Source organism: Eptatretus burgeri, chromosome 9 (assembly GCF_056783735.1).
Source record: "Eptatretus burgeri isolate ZD-2024b chromosome 9, Ebu_testis_v1, whole genome shotgun sequence".
Classification (NCBI taxonomy): domain Eukaryota; kingdom Metazoa; phylum Chordata; class Myxini; order Myxiniformes; family Myxinidae; genus Eptatretus; species Eptatretus burgeri.
Genome location: NC_140969.1, coordinates 98,400,858 through 98,428,164, shown reverse-complemented (window position 1 = coordinate 98,428,164; position 27,307 = coordinate 98,400,858). Strand labels below are relative to the sequence as shown.

At 46.4% G+C, this 27,307-nt stretch overlaps 1 long non-coding RNA gene across 1 annotated transcript in view; it reads right to left on the bottom strand.

Moving 5' to 3' along the window:
• Positions 1–27,307, bottom strand: part of LOC147020719 (uncharacterized) — a 137,209-nt gene that overhangs the window by 65,018 nt on the left and 44,884 nt on the right. The window contains exon 5 of the long non-coding RNA XR_015061934.1: positions 19–208. This is a non-coding gene — a long non-coding RNA (uncharacterized LOC147020719). The remainder of the gene's footprint in view (positions 1–18; positions 209–27,307) is intronic.

Here is a 27,307-nt window from a genome sequence, read left to right as displayed (position 1 = left end):
GGTGAAAACATAACTAACCTCTGTCCACCTTTGATGGTGGAGGTAATCAACATAAATTGTTTATGGTAGTGTAAATCTGGAGGTGTAGTTTAACATCTCCGACTCTCTGGAAAATCCTCTTCATCTCTTTGCTGAGGACTCCACCCTCTGCTGTACCATCTGTCATCCCTCAGTCCGGCAAGCAGCAGCGTCTTCAGTCTCTGCAGATCTGGGTAAAAAAAAAAAATCACAGATTGGTCCAACACGTGGAACACGACTTTCAATCTTGACAAATCTCACACTCGCACGATGTCTCTCCGAAAAGACCGTTTCAACCCCCCCCCCTCTTGTCTCATGCCCCCCTTGTGTGTTTTGTGTGTTAGCGCTCATACGAGCCTTGACAACGTATACAAAAAAATGTGTGCAACTAAAATAACCAATCACAGCGCAGATTCTAACCAAGTACAGACGTTCGAACATTCCCGTGCGGTATCGTTTCTTGATGTTGTCACAGATTTGTGAAGCCGGCACTCCCCCTAGGCTATGGCACACAACATATAGCAGTCCTGCGATAGTTATTTCATTTCTATTCGTATTAGATAGCCCTTCCCTTATGTCTAGTGGGTTCATGGGACAAAATGCGTTGTGGTGGTTTTGAGCAGGTCTCTATTTCTATCCTACATCTAATTTATTTACTTTGATGCGCACACCATCTTCTCTTCACCGAAGCAAGCACACCACAGCCGCATAGTAACAAGAGACAGCTCATTATCATATGCCACCAAAATCCGATTCAAACTTCATGCCATTCCCAAACTGACCATCACCTCAAACATTTGCCGTACTCTAATCACAATGCTACAGCATCTCATACACCACCACAACGCCTTCCTAAAAATCCCCACATCATCGGACCACAACCCAAACTCGCCAACACTCACCATTGACGTCACAATCTAAACCACAACTACCTCCATCATTAACTCACCGCATGACAACCACAACGCCACACTACCATTGCCATCACTCGACCACAGTCGTCATTAACTACCTCCACCACCTTTCGGGACTAACGGGAACGAGGAGATGCGCTCAAGGACGGGGCACACGCTCGGGTTCTTCCTTCGTGTGGCGAGGTGCAGAGCAACTGGGAAGCATTTCCGGTGCTAAATCTTTGCCTGGGTGTGGCCAAGGCTGGGGTGAGCATCCGCACGCCAATGGCAGCGCGAGGATGCGTCCAAGGCCCGCCAATTCTGCCTCCAGGGTTCCACCCTCACAGGAGCGTTATAAATGTAACGAGTTCCACACGCGTGCTCTCTTTGTATGGCTCTTTCTCTGGTCCCACATTCATATCATCTAGCTCATTTTGTATGTCACCTCCTGCAGCTCATTAGTTTCTGAGCAATCAGGGGAAGCAGGGCCGAGCTCATTGAGAGCCAGGTGCTGGACAAAGTGCAGTTTTACACTAATTAATAATTACACCAACAGATTTCTCTACACTCACGTTAAGTCTATTCTCACGCGTCCTTTGCTTCATTTCCGACCTCCCCTCCCCTTTACATCTTTACACATCAATGCATTTCACCGCACTGCATCACACTTCAATCACACACCTTGGACATCCCCCAGCTTTCCTCCCTCTTTCCCCCCACCTAAGCGACTGGGTTTGTGCTGGTCTGTTGGCCTCACCAGGTATTCGAGGTCACGATCACCTCGAGCTGTCTCTGTCTTTCTTGCTACTCTACTTTCCTCGGGTATGTGTCTGATGGCGCCCCCTGCCATGTTAGTGCAAGTAAGAGTGTGTAAGTTCTTAATGCCGGGTGAGCTCTGCACTGTGTATATAACTGTTTTTCTTTTGCCTCACCTTTTGTACATATTGCTTTTGCAATAAAACCTGATTATTTTGCTACATGCCCTTTCCTCACCTTAATTAAAAATATACCTGCTTGTTCCCTCCACCACCAAAGGTGGAAGCCACAGCGTTTGTCTGTCTGTCTGTCTGTCTGTTTGCCTGCTTGTCACACGATTTCTGGCCACAGTTTTCAAGCAATCGTTCTGAAATGTGTGTGTGTGTGTGTGTGTGTGTGTGTGTGTGTGTGTCTGGCCAAGGACACCAACACTTAATTTTGGTGAAAATCCGAAACCGGATCCGGATCTGAGGATTTTTAAAGTGATTCTTCACCATTGAGAGATCGAAACAAAAACGATATCGAGCACAATATCTCAAAAAGTTCTGGACAGATTCACACGAAACTTGGTGGACAGGTTGAGTGTGTAACAAGCACGAATTGATTCAATTTTGGTGAAGATCCGAATCCGGATCCAGATAACATAATTATTTAATTTTCAAATGAATCTTCACCATTGAGAGATCGGGCAAAAAAACTATACATAGCACAATCTTCTTCTTCTTCTTTCGGCTGCTCCCGTTAGGGGTCGCCACAGCGGATCATCCGTATGATCCGCATTGTGATTTGGCACATGTTTTACGCCGGATGCCCTTCCTGACGCAACCCTGGTCGCCTCTTACGACACAGGGATATGGTACACCTATTTTAACCGGGGTATACACCGGCCCAGTACACTGGTACTCATTTCGCCGACCTCGGAAGGATGACAGGCTGAGTCAACCCCCTGGTGTATTAATTCAGTGGCCCAACGGGGCTTGAACTCAGGACCTTTTGGATCCCAAGCCGCTGCCCTAACCACTGCGCCAACACCAGGCTCTCATATCATAGCACATACATAGCACAATATCTCATAAAATTGTGGACGGATTCGGATGAAACTTGGTGGACAGGTTGGATGTGTGACAAGGACTAATTGATTAGATTTTGGTGAAGATCCAAATCTGGATCCAGAAACAAGAATTTTTTAAAGTCATTCTTCACTATTGAGAGATCGTGCTAAACCGATATACTGTATAGCACGATATCTCAAAAAGTTGTCGATGAGCTGGGTAGGTGACAAGAACAAGCCGATTCAATTTTGGTTAAGGATTGAGATCACACCAGGATCAAAACACCAGGATTGAGATCCGACCTATCAGTCGGATACAAAATGTAAACTGATCAGCCTGGCAGAGGTACGCGCTCTACCGAGTGCTGCTCTGAGTTGTCACTGTGTGATTTGTCATTTGTGTTTGTTTGTCTGTCTGTCTGTTTGTGTGCGGGATATCTCAAAAAGTTGTGGACAGATTTGGATGAAATTTGATGGGCAGGTTGTGTGTGTGTGTGTGTGTGACAAGGACAAACTCCCACCCAGATATAAATACCGCCCGGACGCAACCAGAGCCAAGCTGTCCAGAGACAAACACGGCCCAGACATGTCGAGAGACAAACACCGCCCGGACACGTCTGGAGCCAAGCTGGCCGGAGACAAACAGTGCTCAGACATGTCTGGAGACAAACACCGTCCAGACATAATCACTGTCCAGATATGTCCAGAGACAGAGAGAGACACAGAGAGAGACAGAGAGAGACGAGACGAGACGAAGAGGAGATGCTGAAGCAGGTATCTGCACTGTATTGGGAGGAGGTAGGGCAAGGATGGGACGGAGAGAGAAAGAGAGAAAGAGAGAAAGAGAGAAAGAGAGAAAGAGAGAAAGAGAGAAAGAGAGAAAGAGAGAAAGAGAGAAAGAGAGAAAGAGAGAAAGAGAGAAAGAGAGAAAGAGAGAAAGAGAGAGAGAGAAAGAGAAAGAGAAAGAGAGAAAGAGAGAAAGAGAGAAAGAGAGAAAGAGAGAAAGAGAGAAAGAGAGAAAGAGAGAAAGAGAGAAAGAGAGAAAGAGAGAGTAGGGGAGTTAGCAGAAATATGTTAAGCTTGATGAACAACACACACCCACACGGCCAATATCGGAAATTATTCGGGAATCGGCAGGTTCAAGTCAGTGTGATTGGCAACAACAGCACTTACTGTCTACAACCCAGAAATCTTGAGTAGCTTTCAACAAAAAAAACGACGTTGCATTTATATAGCCATTTTCGGGATATGTTCACAAACATTATTCTTCACAAACAGCTGCGTGTGATGGGTGGAAAAAAAATTGGCTGAGTAATTTAGAAAACACGTTAATACGGCAAACAGCTCAGAAATCGAGTGTTATTTAACAACAGTTCGCTCTGAGTGATGCAGCATGAACCACTCGCTCAGGGTGACAGAGCATGAACCACTCACTCAGGGTGACAGAGCATGAACCACTCACTCAGGGTGATGGAACACGAACCACTCGCTCAGGGTGATGGAACACGAACCACTCGCTCAGGGTGATGGAACACTAACCACTCGCTCAGGGTGACGGGGCACGAACCACTCGATCAGGCTGATGGAGCAAGAACCACTCACTTAGGGTGATGGAACACGAACCACTCAATCAGGGTGACGGAGCATGAACCACTCGATCAGGGTGACGGGGCACAAACCACTCAATCAGGGTGACGGAACACGAACCACTCGATCAGGGTGAGAGAGCACAAACCACTCGATCAGGGTGATGGAACACGAACCACTCGCTCAGGGTGACGGAGCACGAACCACTCGCTCAGGGTGACGGAGCACGAACCACTCGCTCAGGGTGACGGAGCACGAACCACTCGCTCAGGGTGACGGAGCACGAACCACTCGCTCAGGGTGACGGAGCACGAACCACTCGCTCAGGGTGACGGAGCACGAACCACTCGCTCAGGGTGACGGAGCACGAACCACTCGCTCAGGGTGACGGAGCACGAACCACTCGCTCAGGGTGACGGAGAACTAACCACTCGCTCAGGGTGACGGAGCACTAACCACTCGCTCAGGGTGATGGAGCACTAACCACTCGCTCAGGGTGACGGAGCACTAACCACTCGCTCAGGGTGACGGAGCACTAACCACTCGCTCAGGGTGACGGAGCACTAACCACTCGCTCAGGGTGACGGATCACTAACTACTCACTTAGGGTGATGGAGCACGAACCACACGCTCTGAATGACGTGGCAGGAAAAAGCCTCCGCAGAGAGTGAACGGTTTGCTCAGAATGACGTAGCATGGTTCCGCTGTCGACAATCGGCACTCGGCAAGTGGCTTAAGCACTCATGTAAGCAGTCCAATTAAATGGTTGAAAAGGAATGGTTGGCCAGACTGTCGCTGCATACCAGAAAGGATACCTTTAACGTTAAAGCCTGCCTTCACCACACATGCAGCAGTTAATGAAATAAAATTAATTCATTCAAAAATGACTCTCCACAAAAAGGTTGCTGCCTAATGCAGAACAATCCTGGAAATATCACAAAGTTCAATTGCCTGTGAAATAAACATTGCAAAAAATCTGCCATTTTGCCTGCTCGGCTGTGCATGTGTCGCACGTGGTACATCGGTTCGGGGTCCGCGCAAACGTAATAACTTTTTTGTGAAATGTCCGTTTTTCACCAGATTTGCTTTGATTTCCTGTAGAGCACCTCGTGAAACCTCCAAAAATATAGACACAGATATGGCAGATGCTATGGATAGGCAGTCCCTCTGGGGGACAGGGTGTGAGGTCTAGCAGTGAATGCATGAAATCATTTGGCTCAATGAAGCTGGTTAATTTTGTTACGTTCCTAAAAAAAATTTCTTTGCTCAATATAATTCTCCAAATAGCAGAAAAAGATAAGTTTAATGCTTTGGAAATTTCACATTTTATTGCGTATGTATGGCGGACGGAACATAGCCTTGCTTGCTTAAAGTAAATAGGTATATCGGCTTTGTTCCAAAACTCGTTATTTCTTTAAATTATCAGATTTCACAACAGCTTTCGACACCTATTTAGTCCGGACGATATCCATTCCGAAAAAGCGAAATAATTTTGAGGATTTACTTTAATTAGTCCGTGAGAGTTGATCGTGGAAAATCGTATCACATAATGCATGAAATCGCTCCAAGCTCCAAATTTGAAAAATGATAGTACTTACAAAAGCGACGTACACAAGCAGTCATAGCTATGATGAACAGGCATTCGATACGAGTGAAGAAAGTGAAAAATAAATTATATTGTTAAGAAATCGTTGCGGCCTATTCCAAGTCAAGGTGTGGTTGAGCAGGCCAAAAAAAAACATGGCGGCTTCAGACCCCGCGACGTTACCCAGGAAACGCCTAAAGACCCCAAACAGTGAGGTGGCCAAGGATCGCCTGATAAAGGATATAATTAAATTCGGCCGTTAATTATCTTCAAAAGGTGTGTTTTAATTCACCCAAATATCCAATTCTTACTCTTGTACTTCCTTGGAGTTTTCTTAGTGTGCATGTGAAGTTTCAGTTTGCTAGGTTTTATGGTTTTGGAGTTATGGAGGAGATACATACACTGACTGACACACACACACACACACACACACACACACACACACACACACACACACACACACACACACACACACACACACACACACACACACACACACACACGCATTTCTTGGTATAGATTAAGAGAATACCTGAAGCATTTGTGGTTCCTTCTTTCGGTGCTTTCATCGTCTATATATTCCTCAAACTCTCATCTTGTATGTATGTATGTATGTATGTATGTATGTATGTATGTATGTATGTTTGTACCGATGTATGTATGTATGTATGCATGTACGTTCCCAAAATACAGCCAAAACGGTACACGATAGCGCAAAAAACGTCGGCCCACAGTACTCACCATTCTCCTGCGGTGTTCAGTATCAAGTTTCATTCAAATCGGGCAACGGGAACATGATTAAAAAAATCAATTCCCCATTCAATGAAGTATTCTTCAGGAGAATTTGATCAATGCAAACAATCTCAGTGGTATATGTGGTGAATGGAAGGTCGTGACGTGTGATCACATGATGCCCGGCTCGAGCACAGAAGAGATAAAGCTGAGGTTCGGCTCGGCCGCGGGGTTTTGTCCCTGGGGCATTGCCATTGTATGTCGCCGGCTCACTTGGTGCTCATTGAATGGTGAGAACACTGATTGATATATAATACTGATTTATTTTGCGGTGATTAGTTGCGCGTGTGTACCTTACTGCTTGTACTCCATGCTGCGTTTGTATTTCCTGGTGTGCCCGTAGAAGCGGCTCCAATCAAATGGAATAAAGCCTAAACTCTGAAGGTTCTTCTCTCGTCTTTATTTCAATTTATTCCATTTGGTTTTCTCGGCTCTCTCAACCAACGATGGACAAGATCTACAAACCAGAGAGGTTCGACGCAGACCCAAACGCGACTGACGCAGAAATGAAATGGTCGCATTGGTTCTGTTCCTTCTCACACTATCTGACCATCATCGAAGAGGGAGCTGACAAATTGGCCGCCCTTGTGAATCATGTCTCGCCCGGCGTGTACAGGCTCTTCTCGGAGTGCGACACTTACGAAGCAGCGATCGAGGTGCTGCAAGCGCTCTACGTGAAGCGCAAGAACGAGGTATACATACGACATCTTCTCAACACACGCAAGCAAGCAGCCGGGGAGACAATCGATCAGTTCCTGCAAGCTCTGAATCAGCTGGGAAAAGACTGCAGCTTCCGGGCCGTAAGCGCCGAGGAACACCGAAAGGAAGCGACACGGGAGGCATTTATCCAAGGACTCAGATCAGCCCACATACGGCAACGCTTACTAGAGAAAGCGCAACCCACTCTTGACAAGGTAGTCGATCAGGCTCGAGCGATGGATACGGCTCAGCAGCAATCTGAGTCATTTGGGACACCGATGCTGCTAATGAACGCTGCTACGATGGGAACTCAAGGAACCCCACTGGCACAGACACAGCCAGACATAGGGGATGGAGAAACACCCGAGGAGCCGGATACCCAGGCCACGTCAAACTCCTCAGCAACTGCTCCGGTTGGTAAATGCTTCTTTTGTGGGTACAAAAGGCATCCTCGTCAAAAATGCCCCGCCAGAGATGCCACATGCATGAATTGTGACAAGAAAGGGCATTATGCCAGGGTATGTAAATCTACTCTCAGGAGAAATAAACCCACTTCTGCGGCTCTCTACTCGCAAAATAAATTAACTGCAGCCTCCCCGGGGAATCTATCCAAGGCTATCATCAACGTGCGAATTAACGGGCATATGGCTGAGGCACTGATTGATACCGGTAGCTCTGAAAGTTTTGTCAACAGCTCGCTAGTGAAGGGCAGGAAATGGATAATCCACCCGACAGACAATACGGTATGCATGGCCTCCACCTCACTACAATCCCGCGTACGAGGGTACTGCAAAGTCGAATTGGACGTAAAAGGGTACACGCATCGGGATGTAAGGGTACTGGTGCTTCGTGATTTGTGCGCAGACGTAATTCTGGGTCATAATGTCCTCAAGCAGCACACGAGCGTCGAAATACCCTTTGGAGGAAGCAAGCCTCGTCTAATTTTAAATGCGTTGACCACCGCGGAGGTGACGTCCCCCCAGCTGTTCGCTAACCTGTCGCCGGTCTGCAAACCGATAGCGATCAAATCGCGGCGATATACCACTGCTGACATGAATTTCATCACTTCAGAAACCAAGCGATTACTGGAAGAAGGAATTATAGAACCGAGCGATTCGCCATGGCGCGCACAGGTGTTGGTCACCGCCAACCAGAATCATAAGAAACGAATGGTTGTCGATTATTCCCAAACGGTCAATCGCTTTACCCAACTCGATGCCTACCCCCTGCCGCGCATAGACGAGATGGTCGAACGCGTGGCCAATTATAAGATATTCAGCACCATCGACTTGCGAAGCGCCTATCACCAAATTCCCATCCGAGAGGAAGACAAACCTTACACCGCATTCCAGGCAGGTAGACGCCTCTACCAATTCAGGAGGATTCCATTCGGCGTCACGAATGGAGTAGCTTGCTTCCAACGGGTTATGGACGACATCATCTCAGATGAAAACCTCAAAGACACTTTTGTTTACGTGGACAATGTCACAGTGTGCGGTAGGGATCAGGGGGAACATGACATGAATCTGGACAGATTCTTGAGCATTGCTAGAAAATATAATCTGACTCTCAACTATGAGAAATGCGTATTCTCGGCAAGGTCAATTGACCTTCTCGGCTACACGATAACCGACGGCACAATTAAGCCTGATCCTGAACGATTGCGCCCGCTCCGTGAGCTACCACCACCTCAGGACCTGCAGACGATGCGCCGGGTGATCGGCATGTTCGCTTACTATGCAAGATGGATTTCCCAATACTCCGAGAAAATACATCCCCTAGTGCATTGCAAAAACTTTCCACCAGATGCCGCTGTTGTGACAGCTTTCCACAACCTCAAAGACGATATCAGTAATTCCGTGGTTTTATCGATCGATAGCTCGGTGCCCTTCGTGGTGGAAACAGATGTTTCAGATCACGCGATAGCTGCTACGCTTAATCAGTCTGGGAGACCCGTCGCGTTCTTCTCGAGAACTCTCTCTGGAAGCGAGCAGAGACACTCGGCAATAGAGAAGGAGGCGTATGCCATCACCGAAGCGCTGCGCAAATGGAGACATTATTTGCTGGGAAACCACTTCACGCTCGTTACGGACCAACGATCCGTGGCATTCATGTTTGATGGGAAAAATAACGGGAAAATTAAGAATGAAAAAATTATGAGATGGCGGATAGACCTAGCCTGCTACAGTTACGACATTGTTTACCGGCCCGGGAGGGAAAACCCTGCTGCAGACACCTTCTCTCGGGTCTACTGTTCGGCGACAATCAGTCAGGCTTTGCAAGACCTCCATGTGTCTCTGTGCCACCCGGGGGTAACCAGAATGGCACATTTCGTACGCAGACAGAACCTGCCCTATTCTATTGAAGATATTAAACAAATGAATGCTTCATGCCCTGTTTGTGCTGAACTAAAACCCAGATTCTATGGCGCGGCTCCTGGCAGATTGATCAAGGCCACTTCTCCCTTCGAGAGACTAAACATTGACTTCAAAGGGCCCCTGCCGACCGAGACAGACAACAGATACATATTCACTGTTGTTGATGAGTATTCAAGGTTCCCTTTCGCGTTTCCGTGCTCGGATATGACCTCGGGCACTGTCGTGAAATGTCTGTCTGACCTCTTCGCTATGTTTGGGAAACCTTCCTACATACATTCAGACAGAGGGCCGTGTTTCATGTCGGCCGGGCTAAAACAGTTCCTATTAGAGCACGGCATAGCAACTAGTCGAACGACGGGTTACAACCCACAGGGTAATGGGCAGGTGGAACGATATAATGGAGTTATTTGGAAAGCCGTAACTCTGGCGTTGAAATCAAGAGGACTGGGCCCCGAGCGGTGGGAGGTTACCCTTCTCGACGCTCTGAATTCCATACGCTCTCTGCTCTGCACGTCCACCAATGCAACTCCTCACGAACGAATGTTTACTCACCAACGACGTTATGTTGACGGCCAATCGGTGCCCCAACTGGCTAACCCATCCCGGAACAGTGTTCATGAAACACCCGGTACGACAAAGCAAGTATGAACCCATGGTGGAAGAGGTCGAACTCATCGATACTAACCCAGAATACGCTCATGTCAGGCTCCCGGATGGCAGGGAGACCACCGTGTCGGTTCGTCATTTGGCTCCCTCAGGTACTCCCCCCGCCGGTACACCACCATCTGGCACACCTCCCTCTGACATTCCCTCCCCAGGTGTTTCTCCCCCAGGGACTCCACCCGAGAAGGGAGACGGCGGAGCTACCGCGTTCCACCCGGGGGTGATCGGGGAGTCATCTCCGGCACGAGTCGAGGCTCACCAAGAGGATCGGAAGCCTCCCTCAAGTGAAACCGCCATCTACTCCCGGAGAGGCCGGCGAATAATACCCCCTCGCCGACTCAATCTGTAAAGGGGATTATCGGCATCCTCGATGCTCATGCTCCTATATGCTCGTTACATAATATATCGATGCTCATTACCATGCTCCTACAACTCAAAATAATCCTCACTGCTTGGCATGTATGCTTCTGTAGTTTAGATAGTTCGCGTTGCTTGAAATGTATACTCCTGTAGCGCTGAAGTAATCCTGGTGCGTTAGCTGGGCCTCTAGTTACATTTTAAAGATGGGGAGAATGTGGTGAATGGAAGGTCGTGACGTGTGATCACATGATGCCCGGCTCGAGCACGGAATAGATAAAGCTGAGGGTCGGCTCGGTCGCGGGGATTGTCCCAGGGGCATTGCCATTGTATGTCGCCGGCTCACTCGGTGCTCATTGAATGGTGAGAACACTGATTGATATATAATACTGATTTATTTTGCGGTGATTAGTTGCGCGTGTGTACCTTACTGCTTATGTACTCCATGCTGCGTCTGTATTCCCCGGTGTGCCCGTAGAAGCAGCTCCAATCAAATGGAATAAAGCCTACACTCTGAAGGTTCTTCTCTCGCTTTCATTTCAGTATAGTTCGCTGGAGCCACCTTTTTTTTTTTTTCTTGAAATGATTTATTCAAAAATCTCAAACATTTAGTTTCGACATAGGACGATTTATTTTTAAGCAGAAAAAAAAACATCGCCATTTTGATCTTATACTTCCGGGTTCATTAATAAATAAAATTGTGTTTGGAAGATAATGCACAATAATTTCTTCGACTTTCTTTTTTCATGTTGACGCGCAACATCAAGTTTCGTTCAAATCGGGCAACGAAAAAAAATTATTTAAAAACCAATTCACGATTCAGTCAAGTACTCTTCGGGATTATCTATCTATAATTCCAGCAATCTCTGTGTGTGAGTGTGTGAGTATGTGTGTGTGTGTGTGTGTGTGTGTGTGTGTGTGTGTGTGTGTGTGTGTGTGTGTGTGTGTGTGTGTGTGTGTGTGTGTGTGTGTGTGTGTGTGTGTGTGTGTGTGTGTGTGCGCACGCGCGTGTATGTGTCTATGTCCACTGTTTCTCGACAAGCAGTAGTCCGATCTAATTGAAACTTGCCAGGTATATTGCTGGGGTCCTGAGTATGTGCCTTTTCAAGGTTTGATATTAATCGGACAAGTGCTTCCCAAATTATGCCCATTTATTTACCAACCAATGACAAGACACGTTGCTGCGTGGGCGTGGCCGATGGGGGAAGGGAACCTCAGCCGCGTTCCCCATTACGGGTTACAACGTACGGGCTTCCGGAGAGTGATGACTTCGTGTATTCGAATAATTTCTCGATTTCTTATGCGCATTTATGGATAAACACAATGCCCCAAGTTATGATCGTTTTCATATTATACGGTGCATACATTTCAGTAACAGAGTGAGCTGGTATGCTCCGAAGCAGGAAGTAATTATTTTTTTTTCTCTTCTCTTCTCTTCTCTTTGTGTTTTTCCTTGCGATGACATTGCGAAAAGACAAAATACGTTAGCGCTAATTGAATAATTGGCCATTAAAACTAAATTGCAAATAATCATAACTGCAATATGCGGAACTTCCGGGCCACGCACGTACGGGCACGCACTACAGCCACGCACGTACGGGCACGCACTACAGCCACGCACGTACGGGCACGCGAGAGCGATGGAACGGCCTGTGTGGTTGTTGTTTCTTGGTCGCGGTTTGAATTTTTTTTCTTTTGTTTTTACGGGCATGTACTCGTCTATCTATAATTCCAGCCATCTCTGTGTGTATGTCTGTCTGTCTGTATGTGTGTCTGCGACCGCTGCTTCTCGACAACCGCTGGTCCGATGTCATTGAAACTTGCCAGGTATATTGCTGGGGACCTGTGGATGTGCCTTTTCAAGGTTTGATATTAATCGGACAAGTGGTGCCCAAGTTATGGCCATTTATTTACCAACCAATGACAGGACACAGTGCTATGACGTCACGAGTGTCATCACCATTTTTTGTATTTTTTTTTTGCACGTACGGGCACGCACGTACGTACAGGCCCGCAAGAGCGAAGGAACGGCCTGTGTGGTTGTTTCTGGCACGCGGTTTGAACTTTTTTTTATCTTTGGTATGCACGTACGGCCACGCACGTACGGCCACGCATGTACGGGCATGCGAGAGTGAAGGAACGGCCGTGTTGTTGTTTCTGGCATGCGGTTTGAAAGTTGGTTTTTTTTTTTGCACGTACGGCCACGCACGTATGGGCACGCGAGAGCGAAGGAACGGCCTGTGTGGTTGCTGTTTCTGGCATGTGGTTTGAAAGTTTTTTTTTTTTTCATTGACAGTACATGGTGCTATGACATCACGATTGACATAACAATGATTCTTTGTCTTTTCTTTTTTTTTTGCACATTTGGCCACGCATGTACGGGCATGCACATACGGGCATGCACTAGTTTGATCAATGCAAACATCCTTAGTGGTATAGTTTGCTGGAGATATATATATATATATATATATATATATATATATATATATATATATATATATATATATATATATATATATATATATATATATATTTGTTTTTTTTTTTGAAATGATGTTTTTTAATCAATCGCTGTCACAACGGGAACCCAACGGGTTCATGGGTCGTCTAGTACCCTTATAAACAGGAAACATGGATGACTCGGATGAGGGAGGTTCAAAAGGTAATCAGAATAAAATACTCACCACAGTCGGAGAAACTCTGAATTTTGTTTTCATTTTCAACATCTCCAAGTATCTTCTTCTTCTTCTTCTTTCGGCTGCTCCCGTTAGGGGTCGCCACAGCGGATCATCCGTATGATCCGCATAGTGATTTGGCACATGTTTTACGCCGGATGCCCTTCCTGACGCAACCCTGGTCGCCTCTTACGACACAGGGATATGGTACGCCTATTTTAACCGGGGTATACACCTGCCCAGTACACTGGTACTCATTTCACCGACCTCGGAAGGATGACAGGCTGAGTCAACCCCCTGGTGTATTAATTCAGTGGCCCAACGGGGCTTGAACTCAGGACCTCTTGGATCCCAAGCCGCTGCCCAAACCACTGCGCCAACACCAGGCTTTCAACATCTCCAAGTATACAGTGCTGTATATGTAGATAATAATTAGCATGGATTTATTTTATTTGTTTTTTGACAAAATACTGTTTCCAAGATTTAAGTAAATTTAACACAAGTTAAATTTAGGTCAAACAATGAACAATTCGGAACAAACATAGCAAGCGCCACAAAAGCAAATATCAGTTACATCCTCAAGTTCCTCCAAGACGTATTGTTAGAATGTTTAAACTACTAATCAAGATAAATGTCGAGCTGTGGCAATGAGAAAGGCATCCATGAAGGCACACATTGATTCGTGACAAAGGATAACGAACACCTGACCTGAAAACCGCTTGTAGCTCAAAATGATATTATGACGCGCAATCCTCATCCAGTCATCCATCTTTACATGTTCAACCTGAAAAATAATCTTACACGACATGCGTTATCACGACGACCGACCATTTCATACACAGCAAATCTCAGCTACCATGAAGATGTTGTGCTCGTGGTTTAATAAAAATAAAATAAAGTAATAAATTATATGGATGGAAGATGTCAAGTGTAGGGTAGAACCGAAGAATCACTTGAATCCTCCTGTTTGGTTGTAACTACAAAGACCATGATGAAATGTCTCCAGAAAGTTGGATGATGACAGTTTACTTACGTGTCATAAATCGATAAATTTAGTTCATCCACCAAATGCTGATCAATATTGTCTCTGATGGCAATTTACAAGGAATTTGAACACAGGAGGAGGCCATTCGGCCCATCAAGTCCACACAAATATTGCCAATATCTAAGTACCCCCATATACCCATAACTTAAAGATAGCCATCGAATAACAACCATTCCTTTCACGCAGGTGAGACACATAAGGCTGCAAAGGCAGTTTCCTTTTGGCTGAAGAGTACAGTCCTGGACAGGTCACCACTCCAATACAGGATACTCGAATGGCCCATTTTACCCCAGTAAGCTTGTATTCATTTATGCCGACCTCAGAAGGATGATAGGCAGAGTCAACCCACCTGGTGTTATTTCAACAGCGAGACAGGGGCTCAAACTGAAGACCCTAAGATCTTAAGCCAGCCAGCTTAACGGTTAAGCCAACACCAGGCTAGATACCTATCGAACTGAATTTAAATCCATATACTGTTTCTACTGTCATTACCTTTCCATGGAGACCATTCCATGCATTCATTCCTCTCTTAGTGAAAGACCCTTACCTTACTAACATCATAACTCCCCTCTTCACTATTAAACGGTACCCCCCCCCCCCTCCCTTTGTTGTGTTAGTGTCTATCCTGTATAAAAAATTATTCTGCACTTATTGTATCGATACCCTTCATTATTTTTATTAAAAATCTCTTATATCCCCTTATAATCACCTCCTTTCAAATGTATAGTCCTGTCTCATTCAGCCGCTCCAAATAGCTGAGTCAAGCTCAGCCCGGAATCAATCTTGCCGCTCTACGCTGAACCCTCACAATGGCAGCTATGTCCTTCCTGAGATGTGGTTGAATTGAAGATGTTGTTGCATTTGAGATGAAAATGCACAGCCTACTGACCTAAAATGAGATGTGCTCGTCTTAAGAAGTGCAGTATGATAACATTGACTGCAGGCATCGATGGTTATCACAACCACCAGGTCTCAATGATATGACTATCTTTGGAAATGAAACAAAATTGTTGAGTATCCCATCGTTACGTTTCCCAACAGGTACCATACACAGTGTAAGTTTGTATAATTTAACACAATTTTACTGCGCTGTGCTGCCGAAGCCATTTTCATGGCTGGGGTTACAAACGTGGACAGGTCGCCACTCCGACGGAGGAGTTAAGTGAAAAATGTAAATCTATTACAAACTCTTGAGAGATGAAATGATTCCTTTAACCTCATCAGCTTCTGGTTGATGAGAAAACTCAGTAGCCTGAGATGTCATTGAGGAACACAACTTGGGTGGCATCATGAAATCACCTGTCCATGTAAACACGTACCAATAATTAGGTGCAAATATTACTACCACCTCTGTGTCTCACTATACCTCGAATTAGTGTATATTCGACCACCAATTAATAGACCTCTGCATCACTGCAATCACATCCTGTGTTTCAAAAGGAAGAAGAATTTTGGGGATTTTTTTTTCATCCACTCCATGGAGGCTGAAATGGACGCTCAATTAAAGGGGCCTCTCCAACTGGCTCTTGCACTCAGGCAAACACTAATGGGTCTTTGTTTAGACCCCGAGGAATGCAGGGCCACAGCAAGGCGGGTGGCGGTCACTCTGCGCTCCTCAATGTGAACCCATGAGGGTAATACAGCACCTGCATGCCCACTGCGTTAAGGATTAAAGAGCCACCTGGTGTTCCTCAGTTTTGTACACTTGAGTCGAGCGTTATGAGAGAGCCTTTGACCACACGATTGCAAAATGAAAATAAATTTCCATCTTCGTTGGAAACAATTCGAAAACATCATAAGCGGAAAGAGAATTCGTTAAGGATTAAGAAATTACAATAATCACAAAGAACTTGGAAAAACCCGTGTTGTTAATGAGGGACAAATCATGAATAGAGATGAGGGGAACAACATATTTTAAAGATTTCATAAGAGAGATCAACATTTCATTTGCAGCATGTGACTCTTGGTTTTCAACATTGTTGGAAGCGCAGCTGTGCCGTTGATGCAGTGCCCCTTGTAGCCATCGAATCGGCGGGCGTAGCCTCACCTCCTCTTCGGGGAAGAAAGCATGGGATTTTTTTTTTTTTAACATCCAACAACTAATGATAGAAGATGGGGTTGGTTGACATTGATGCATCGCCTTGCATGCAAAACACCAGGGTGGTAGTTTATAGCCAGGTCGAAATTCGAACCTAGTTTAAACATTCAAAGCCTGCTCAGAGACAAGTGCGCATAACTCCAGGTTCTCCTGCAAGCCATAAAGGGTTGGCAGGATGGCTCAGAGGTTTGTAATTGGCTTTATGAACTCCCGTCTAAATTTTACTCCTGTTCCAAATATATAACAATAAATTTCAGTGTATGTCAGTGTGTCAGTGAGTGTCTCCTCCATACCTCCAAACCAAGAAACCTTGTGGCGCCAAACTTTGCATGCCTACCAAGGGATCTTCAAGGAAGTGCATGAATGGAAATTTGGTGTTGGTGTCATTTTAAACACCCCTTTTGAAGATAATTTAAGGGGTGCTCATCACAAAAATAAAATAATAATAAGCCTTTTGAAGATGGTGCCATCTTGGTCAGCCCTCTGTCAGCTCGATGGGGTCTTACGTTGCCATTTTGTTCGACCTGCTCAACAATGCCTTGGCTTGAAACAGGCTGCAAGGATAAAGCAGGCAATTTTTTTTGACTTTTCTCATTCATATCATCGAATGCCTCATCTTCATATCAAAGAATCAGCCTGGTGTTGGCTCAGTAGTTAGGGTGGCAGCTTGGGATTCTAGGGTCCTGAGTTCAAGCCCCGTCGGCCACTGAATTAATACACCAGGGGGTTGACTCAGCCTGTCATCCTTCTGAGGTCGGCGAAATGAGTACTAGTTCCAGTGTGTGTACTGGTAGAGGGACAATGCATCAGCGACACAGTTGTACTTCAAGAAATGATAGCTACCCTGGCAACTCAGCTGCCATACGACCACCACCTCCAAAGAATCGCTGTACACATCGCTTTTGTGAGTGCTGCAGTTTTCAAATTAGGAGCTTAGAGTGACTTTATGAATTCTATGAATGGGATTTTCCATGATCTACTCTCATAGACAAATTAAAGTATATACCAGAATCAAAATATAATTTTGGCTTTGAATATCGCATCTCATGGACTAAATGTTTCAAAATCTCGAGTGAAATCTGAAAATTTAAAGAATCTAGAAGGGCACCCGGAAGAGCGCATACCTCTGCCACGCAATGCAGGTTCCAGAAGAACATATCGGGCCCAATACTTTTTTGAAAAATCATGCTACATATCGTTTTGGCTCTATCTCTCAATGATGAAGAATCACATGATAGATTAAATAATTCTCGCATCCAGATCCAGATTCGGGTCTTCACCAAAATCAAATAAATTCGGCCTCATCACACACCCAACCTGTCCACCAAATTTCGTCTGAATCCGGAAGTAACATTTTGAGATGTGATATATATATATATATATATATATATATATATATATATATATATATATATATATATATATATATATATATATATATATATCGAAGTCCGTCTTTCCTGTTCTTGCAGCAAAACTCCACCAAGGCCATAGCTGCGAGCATTGGCACTTACTGTTGTTGGCTTAGCCAGGTAAAAGTACACCAAGGTTGGTGCTTTGGTAAGCATTTCTTTGATTTTGGAGAAAGCCTCTGCCTGTTCTGGTCCCCAAGTCCATGCAGTTTCTTTTCCCAGCAGTTGGTTCAGTGGTGTCAAGGCAATTCACAGGTGAGAAAAATACCTGCCCAGGTAGTTGACCTTGCAGAGGTATGTCCTTGGCTCTGCAACATCTGTTAGGTCGGCCATCAATGCTATTGCCTCAACTTTAGACGAATCTGGTCACATGCCCTTTTCACTGATTATGTGCCCCAGGAAGTTGATCACAGACTTCAGATATTCACACTTCTTGTTGTTGAGTTGGAGACCTACTTTACTTAGTCTCTTTTTCACTCTGACCAAGAGTCGTTCATGTTCTTCGGTGGTGGACGTATGACAGAGAAGGTCGTCGAAGTAGCAGATAACTCTGTCAATCCCTGCTGTCCTCTGGAAAATTCCTGATGCAGATGATATTCCAAAGGGAACCTACTTGAAGAAGAATCGTCCAAATGGTGGTATGAATTTGGTTAACTTTGCAGTTGTCAGGTCCAGAGGAATCTGCCAGAATCCTGATGCGGCATCCAGATTCGAGAAAACTGACGAGTGCTGTCGGTGGAGTATTACATCATCAACTGTAGGAATGATGTATCTCTCATGTTTGACTGCTTGATTGAGTTTCTTCAGGTCGACACAAATTCTGATATCTCCTGATGGTTTAAAGACAGGAACCATCAGTGAGACCCACTCTGTTGCCTCCAGACTTCTTCAATCACCCCTCCATCCTTCATCCTCTTGATCTCCTTCTGCACTTTCTTGAGTGGAGGAATAGGCACACGCTGTAACGCTGTACGGTGTTGCCCCATCTTTAAGCTTAATTTTGACTGGCACTTCACCCCACCAAACTGACCGAATTGATGCGTTGGACAATTGACCGATGTAGTGGCTGTTGTTCTACAGAGGAGACAGCCAGTGTCATTATCAATCACATAAATGGTGGCTGATAGCTCTTCTTCCATTGATGTGACAAATCTTCCCACCACATCCATTTTGCCTCCTGGACCCAGGAGCGTAACTGAGTTGGCAGGACACAGGTCGGGTTTTCCAAGGAACGCCGACGTTTTCTTGCTGATTACATTGACATCAGCTCCCATGTCAATCTTGAAGTTGATTCTTCTGCCACATTTCTTAAGGTTCACCCTCCACAGTGGGTAATCATTGGTTTGTGCAGACCCAACGAAAAATGGTGTCCGTGCTCGTGGTTCAGATGCATCAACTTCATTTGCACTCTTCGCCCTGCAGACCTGTGCAAAGTGTGAAAACCTCCCACATTTGATGCACGTCTTTCCTTCTCCTGGACAAGAGTCTCTCTCATGGACATAACCACATCTGCCACAGGTTGAACCTTTACCTTCATGCTTGTATCTGTCCGTGTTACTTCTGTGTGGCTCCCGCTTCATGCGTGCTGCAGATGCTGGATCTACGGACAACCGTCTCTGTTGCTGAATCTGTGATTTGACCTGTTCATGATGCCATGATCAAAGTCAAATCACTTTGCAACTTAAATTTCTGAAAGTTCTTTGTCATTTAGTCCAAGCACAAGCCTATCCCTAATATTCTCTTTGTTTGCAAACTTCAACGCACCGAGAGAGTTCAGGTAAGCTTTGCAAGTATTCTTCAACACTTTCCCGCATCCTTCTGGTTTATTTGATCGAAGGTAGTTCTCCTATGAATGACGTTTATTTTCAGCGTGAAATGATCATTTAATTTACCCAGCACTGTATTGAAATCATCGGCATTTTCATCTCTAGAAAACGTGAATTGACTGAATTCCTGCTCAGACTCCACACCCATTGCGTACGACAGGGCACTAACCTGTACATTCCCTTCTTCCTTGTCAAGTTTTGCTGCTCTTCTATCGCGGATAAATCTCTGGCGCCATTCCAGCCATGCTGTCTGCATGGAGAAGGATGAGTTTTTTTTTTTTAGTGGTTGGAAAGCCATAGTTCAGTAACATACTCTGTACTTGACGTCAATCTTCTGTTATCAAACTGCATTCGTTTCTCAGGTTTACTTCTGGAACCACGCGTCCAACCTCGATGACTGTAATGCACCTACTTATCGGATGGATTGCTCACGCGATCCACACAGAGTCTCACAATAAGCCATGTTCCAATATGGGGGAAACTAGAAGGCCCCCTTTTGTTGTGCATGCGCGAGGATCTAGCACATCACCAGGGAGTTCCAAATCACGAAACATACATACGGTACATACAGTGTCGACAGAAAGTCCACACCAACTTTCAAAAATTTTCACCTTTTGTTGCCTTATAACCTGGAATTAAATTTCATCAAATCAGACTTTTCCCACCTTTATTTACACATCGGAACCCAAAAAAAAATTATTAAAATACAAAACTAGAATATCTTGGTTGGATTAGTGTCCACACCCCTGAGTAAATACTTGGTGGAAGCACCTTTGACAGACAGCTGTGAGTCTGTTGGGATAGGTCTCCACCAACTTTGCACACCTTGATTGGGCAATATTTGCCCATTCTTCTGTACAAAACTGTTCAAGCTTAGTCAAGTTATGTGGGGAGCATTGATGGACAGCAATTTTCAAGTCATGCCACAGATTTTTGATTGGATTTAGGTCTGGGCTCTGACTGGGCGACTCAAGGACATTTATCTTTTTGTTCCTTAGTCCCTCCAGTGTAGCTTTGGATGTGTGCTTTGGGTCATTGTCACGCTGAAAGGTGAACTTCCATCCCAACTTCAGCTTTCTTGCAGAGGGCAGCTGATTTTCCTCTCGGATTTTTCTATATTTTGCTCCATCCATTTTCCCTTCTATCCTGACAAGTGGCCCAGTCCCTGCTGATGAGAAACATTCCCATAATATGATGCTGCCAACACCATGATTCACAGCAGGGATGATGTTCTTTGGGTGATGTGCTATGTTGGGTTTGCACCAAACGTAACATTTTGCATTTATGCCAAAAAGTTCCATCTTGTTTTCGTCAGACCACGAAACAAAACTTTTTGTCACATGACTTCAGAATCTCCAGAGTTGTTTTTTGCATTCCTCAAACAGGACTCAAGGTGGGCTATTTCCAGTAATGACTTCCTTCTTGCCACCATGCCGTACAGGCCAGACTTGTGGAGTGTTTAGGACATTGTTGTCACATGCACACAGTGACCAGTCTTTGCCATAAAGGCATGTAGCTTTCAAAGTTGCCATTGATCTCTTGGTGGCCTCTCTGCTCAGTTTCCTCCTTGCTTGGTCATCCAGTTAGGAGGGACGGCTTGATCTAGGCAGGGTCTTGGTGGTACCATACACATTCCACTTCTGAATGATTGTCTTGACTGTACTCCAAGAGATATTCAAGGCCTTTGAAATATTTTATACCCATCCCCTGATCTGTGCCTTTCCACAACTTTATCGTGGAGGTCTTTTGACAGCTCCTTGGTTCTCATGGTTGAGGCTTTGGTTTGAAACGCACTACCCAGTTGAGGAACACCTCCAGGAACAGCTTATTTTATTCTGAAAAATCACAATCACGACAATTTAACACAGGTGGAGGCCAATTAACTTGGTGTGATTTTTTAAGGTGATTGGTTACACCTGAGCTAATTATCCTCGCCAAAGGATTCGGATAGGGTATTGCATTTGGGTCCATTTGTTTGTTTGTCTACACAGAATTTTCGTGTTTTTCTCCGCAACCGCTTGTCGGATTGAGATGAATTTTTCATAATTGGTGCGACTACTCATGTAGAATGTTCTAATTATTATATTAATACGCTAAGCCATATTTTGTGGACGTATATCCTCCAAAACTGCAGGACAGATTGTCGCCACTTTCGACGTGCGGGTGCTCTGTGGTCTAATGAACAGCATAGGCTATGTGAGATCGCGCTAGACGGACATGTTTGGAAATTTTTGGCGATTTTCTAATTTTTACATTTGTTTGCATGGCGACGTGTGAAGTCACCGCTGAGAGGTGTAATGACGTCATGACATCATTGGTCATTCGTTGACGTCATGTCTGTCATCGACAGACCGTCACAGCTGAGAGGCGTAATGCCACTCCAAGAAAACAGCGTCTGCAATGTAAAACCCTCTTCTGCACATGCTGACGACCACAGAAGGTGGGGGTGCATTTGACACAAAAAAATGGAACAAGAAACATTGTATATTAAGAAATTCTATAAATCACATTGTGAACACTGGATATATTATATTGACGTCCTAACGAACCCTCACTTTAGAAACTTCGCGCAAAGCACGGGTTTGGCTCGTGATAATTATGATGTTATAAGTCACGTGGTGTGACAGCCATATTGGAAAAACAGAAAAAATTTGAACCTTAGCATCTCTGAAGCCGCACCAATGCAAAAATTGAAACTTGGCACGTTGCAAGTACTCCTCATGTGGAATGAGTGTGATTTTTATTATGTCATAGGTGCCCTCGTTATGATGTCATAATTGCATATGAAGAACACCACATCTGATCAGTATGAAAATTTGAGGGTCATCTTGGGATAAAATGGTTCACAGAAAAAAAAAAATTCATCACATCATCATCATGTGATTTGGCAGCCATCAATCTTCTATATATTACTAAAACTCTCAACTTGTATGTATGTATGCAAGTATGTATGTTCCCAAAATACAGCCAAAACGGTACACGATAGTGCAAAAAATTTCGGCCCGCATTACTCACCATTCTTCTGCGGTGTGCAGGATCAAGTTTCGTTCAAATCGGGCAAAAAAAATAATTATTAAAAAATCAATTCCCGATTCAGTCAAGTATTCTTTGGGAGAATTTGATCAATGCAAACAACCTCAGCGGTATAGTTCGCTGGAGATATCTTTTTTCTTCTTTTTGGGGTGGGGGGGGGATTATGTGTTAACACTTTCCTTTTGGGTAATATCATGTGTTAAAAGGATAACATTGACATTTAAAGAGCATACAGTTGAGACAGTAGAACAATTGAGCTACATTCTTACTTTTGTTTTCCAATGCAGTATTTATTTGTATGATTATATGATTATTGTCATCCTTTTACCAGTAGTTATGATGTGTATGTATATATATATATATATATATATATATATATATATATATATATATATATATATATATATATATATATATATATATATATATATATAAACAAAATGGAGCAAATGGTTAATGGCTACATATATAAATATTGTTACGGCTGTGGAAATTGACAGAACACCATAAACGTCCGAAGATCAGTTAGGCCGATAAGTCCGTGTCCAGATAGATTTCCCCACAGTTGTTTAAAGGGAACTATTCATGTTAACCGTGCTGTGATCTTTGAGTTAGCCGTTATTCTTTACTATCGTTATTTTGGACCAACCACGTCTACCACCAACATCTTTCTCAACAACTACTTCACAACAACCACCACCACCACCAACATCGCTCTCAACAACCGCTTCAGACCAACCGCCTTCCACCACCACAACCACACCTGCCTCTCACCAAACCACGCCATCCTCACCACTTCGCCAGCAACCGTCAACATCTCCACACCACAAACATCGCCTCACCTTCGTCTCCGAAACGACGCCATCTTTGCGCGAGCCGCGGCGAGCCGCATCGAGCGGCGTCGCTGCAGGCCGATGCGGGACGTTTGCTCGTCGGATCAAGCTTGGTGATCTCACGCACGTCCGCTTTCCGCACAGAGGTCAGAGGTCAGAGGCGATCGGATCGAGAGGCTTGGTGATCTCGCGCACGTCCGCTCTCCTCGCAGGGGTCAGAGGTCAGAGGTCGAGGATCGGAGGCCAAACTGCGTCTCACCAGCCCTAATATGGAATAGGCAAAGCCTAGAAGCGAACGTAGAATTCTTCTTACATTCGCTTCTGACTTTACATAAAACTTGTTCACAACTGCATACTTGCCAACTATACCGTGGTACGTGTAAGCGCCGCACAACTGATGATTTTGACACAATTTCCGGTTACTTCGGCCTGGATTCGGGATCAGCGAACAAATAATGTAAATCACGATTAAAAAATATTTTTTGATGATGCGGGAGATATCTTTATTAAAATTAACTTTGGGGAAAAAAAATTGAATAAATAAATAAATAAAGGATCACTTCTGGTCAAGAATAAAAGAAATTAAAAGTTCCGGAAAGAGTTTCAAAATCACTCCCGGTAATGTTAAATACAAAATAAACACTTCCTGTCATGAAAAAAATCACTTTTGGAAGAATAAAATTAACTTTGGGAAAAAAAAATTGAATAAATAAATAAACACTTCCGGTCATGATCTCCCGGCATGCATCATTCCCCCTGACAAAAACCGGAAACAAAAAAAACCAGAAACAAAACAAAAACGGAAGCAAAATGGTCATCGCCAACAACACAGATTCACAATTGCCAGCGTATTGTGTTGTTTTTGTTGTTTCCTATTCTCTCATCTGCACGCGTTAAATAATATTCACAAGATAGAAATAAAACCCAATCGTGTTTATACACCGCACAGCGTTTAACAACAACCGGAAGCAAAAGGTCATATCCAATGACACAGATTCCAAATAGCCAGGGGTATTGTGTTGTTGTTGTTTCCTATTCTCTCACGTGCACGCGTTAAGTGTGAAGCTCACTGCGTTCGCTATAAAAGGACGAGCAGAGCGCCTGGGTCGCGTCGAGTTGATCGGTAGTAGTTTATCGGTCGGTCTGAGTCAGTCTGGAGAGGTCACGGAGTCGGGAACCGTGACTTTCTTGAATGCGACGGGCTCGCCGCAACTTCCCGAACAACACAGGCGCGCCTTGCATCATGAGCGCAGCCGAAGCGTGAGAGCTGGCACGGCTCCCGTTGCTCCTGAACTGCACATCACCATTGCAGGCAGCAACGAACGGCCGCTCCCGTTGCATCGATGCGGCTCCCGCCACCAGAACCTCGCCCTCGGAACTCGACGAAGGGAGCACCGGCGCACCTGGAGGTACGAACTGGAGATCCAGCCCGCGGTGCGTCAACCAGCCCCGACCCAAAAGGGCGGGCCCCTCCCCTCGCACCACGAACCTCGGAAGCGCAACCCGCTGGCCCCGCTGGGCAACCACGACGTGCGCCCCGCCAACCGCCGGCAGCGCTTCACCGGCATACGTGTGCGATGCGAGGGCAGCACGAGTGGACTCAACTCGACACCCGACCAGTGCCCCGATCACTTCGACCTCCACTGGCATCGGTCCTGTCACCGTCGGACCAACTGAAACCAGGCTCCACATGGGCAGCATCAGTGCCCCGGTCACCTCAACCTCCCCTGCCATTGATCTTGTCACCTCCGGACCAATTGAAGGCAGGTCTAACATCGGCAGTAACTCCCGCTCTGGGTCGCTGGGATCTCTGTGCCCAGGCTGCAAAACTCGACCCGGGGCGTTACCGTGTACGCCATGCACCGAACACCGTACCGGCAGTAGGTCTCGACCCGGGACGGAAGGATCGCTTCGCACACCGCCATCTATGACTGTTATGATGGGCGATGACTCTCGGCACACACACCGTAGACGTCCCCGAGTGCTCAGACCGCCGTCCGAGTGATTGCATTGCAACGCTCGTCCACGACCCACGCCGCAGACCGTGCGCGCGGCCGTGCGCGCCTGGAACATTGCGCTGACCTCCGGACCATCTGCTGCGCACCGACCATCGAGACCCCGGACATTCCTCAGAGCTTGCGCGACGTCCAACGCCGCGTCCAAGCTGAACTGCGTGTCCTCGTTCTTTAGCCGTGGCCTTGCAGAAACCATTCCCGAGATTTGTCGTGCCTCAATTAAAAGAACTCCGAGCGCGGCGGTTGTCCACTCGACGTGACCGAAGTCAACTCCGACGAAGGCGGGCACGCGTCCGTGCGCCGCGCCCCGACTTCCTGTCATGCCTGAGCTGGCCGCGCTGGCGAGCCTCCTGGCTCCGGAGCCTGTGCGCGTGGCGAGCGAACCTGCGATACGCTCTTCGTGATGCGTACTCCTCCGGAACCTCGAACCGCACGGGGTGCGCTGAGTTACTCGCTGCCAATCCGAACCCAAACGCCCTGCACACGCCGATCCGAACATCCTTGTCGCCAATCTGTGGTGTCGTGGTAGGGGTGCTTAGAAGGCAGACACGAGCGGAGGAACAGCCGAGCCCGGCTTTGTTGCACCAGTGGGAGCGCGGGCGTACTTTGCCCGCAGCTCTCCTTTATTACGTACTCAATGCACTCACGAGCCGCGGCGACTACGGCACCCACTACAACGCCTCAGGCGGCGCGCATTCCTTATATCCCTGGCAGACACGATGATCACGCCGACCCTACCCCCACAATCATGCCCTGCCCCGCAGGCCCGCAGGCTACACCACAGGGAGGAAGCCAGAAGCCAATGAGCTGCGTGGAAGTCTGGGCTCGAGTCGGGAGTCGGGAGCTTGGAGCTTGCAGTCGGTGGAGAGTCCGGGCGTCGCGAAGGAGACGCGAGCTGGAGGAGCAGCCTTGCCTGCTGTGTCGCGCAAACCGCGCGTTCGTGTGGAGAGAGCCGGAGAGAGCTCGCCAGTCAGCGACAGGCGGTCCGAGGTGATCGGGCTTCGGCGCAGTTCGAGCATCACTGAGGGACGGACGGGTTCTTACAGAGCATCATCTCTAAGAGAGCAAAGACCCGTTCGTTCCTCTCAAACGAGTTGCCGACTGAGGCCCGAATCACCCGGCCGCTTGGCAAGGCCCGAGCTCGACCGCGGCTATGCCAGCTGCCGTGGGGAAGGAGCATCGCGGGTCGCCCAAGCGCGTTCGTGTGGAGAGAGCCGGAGAGAGCTCGCCTGCCACACGGAAGGCCCGAGCTCGACCGCGGCTATGCCAGCTGCCGTGGGGAAGGAGCATCGCGGGTCGCCCAAGCGCGTTCGTGTGGAGAGAGCCGGAGAGAGCTCGCCTGCCACATGGAAGGCCCGAGCTCGACCGCGGCTACGCTAGCTGCTGTGGGGACGGGACGTCGCGGGTCGCCCAAGCCAGACACCACGAGGGTGCAGGTAACCTGCTCCGGTCTCGTGGGACTCGTTCGGTCTGCCAAGTCCCACGCCATAAAGACCCAAGAGGTCCAGTCTGACCCCATTGCCTTTGATGGGGTCTTTTTCCTGCTTTTCTTTTGAATGAATGTTGTGGCGCCGAGTCCCGTAAGTGACTG